This window comes from Plasmopara halstedii (genome assembly GCF_900000015.1).
Source record: "Plasmopara halstedii genome assembly, contig: Scaffold_322, whole genome shotgun sequence".
Lineage (NCBI taxonomy): Eukaryota > Oomycota > Peronosporomycetes > Peronosporales > Peronosporaceae > Plasmopara > Plasmopara halstedii.
In genome coordinates, this window is record NW_020187243.1 from 597632 (window position 1) to 598357 (window position 726).

Consider the following 726-nt stretch of genomic DNA (forward strand, 5'->3'; position numbering starts at 1 on the left):
CAACATGCAGATGTAAAGGAAGAGGCAAAGTGGAAAGCTTTGAGGTCGGAGACCTGGTTTTATTAAATGCAAAAAACCTGCCTACACATGCAGCCTCTACTGTTTTCAGGACGTAGCTTCGTCCACGGTTTGTCGGACCGTTTAAGGTTGTGGCCAAACGGGGCCTGGCGTACATGCTGGACCTTCCGAAACGGATTAGCACCCACTATGTGTTTTACGTGGGCTTGCGCAAGCCGTACCGGGATCCGGCGCAAGTGAAAGCGGAAGCTTTGGCGCCGGTGTGGATCCCACGGGCCCTCGGCCACCCAGAAATGGAATTAGCAACTGGTTCTGAGCACGGAGTGCAACAACCTCCATTTCTAACGGCGCCAAGCGCTCCACCGTCGTACGCAGCGACGCATTCGCCTGCTCCACGGATAGAAGTCGCTCCGACAGAGCGTGGTAGTCCTCAAGGAAAGGCAGTCGGCGCACGACGCGCTTCAAATCATCAAGAGCGTCCGCGCAGCGGTATGCTGCTTCAGCATGACGCTCAGAGGAGCTCCGATTAAGAATGATCCCATCGTTAAGGACTCGAAAAGCATTGCAAGTCACCGTACGGCGGTCGACCCGGTCGTCATCGCCCGCCACCGACTCTTCTTGATGAGAACGGTGACGTCCACTATCACGTCGAACGTCTAGTGAGACGACGTCGTCACCAGGGTCAGACCCAATATCTGGTGAAGTGGT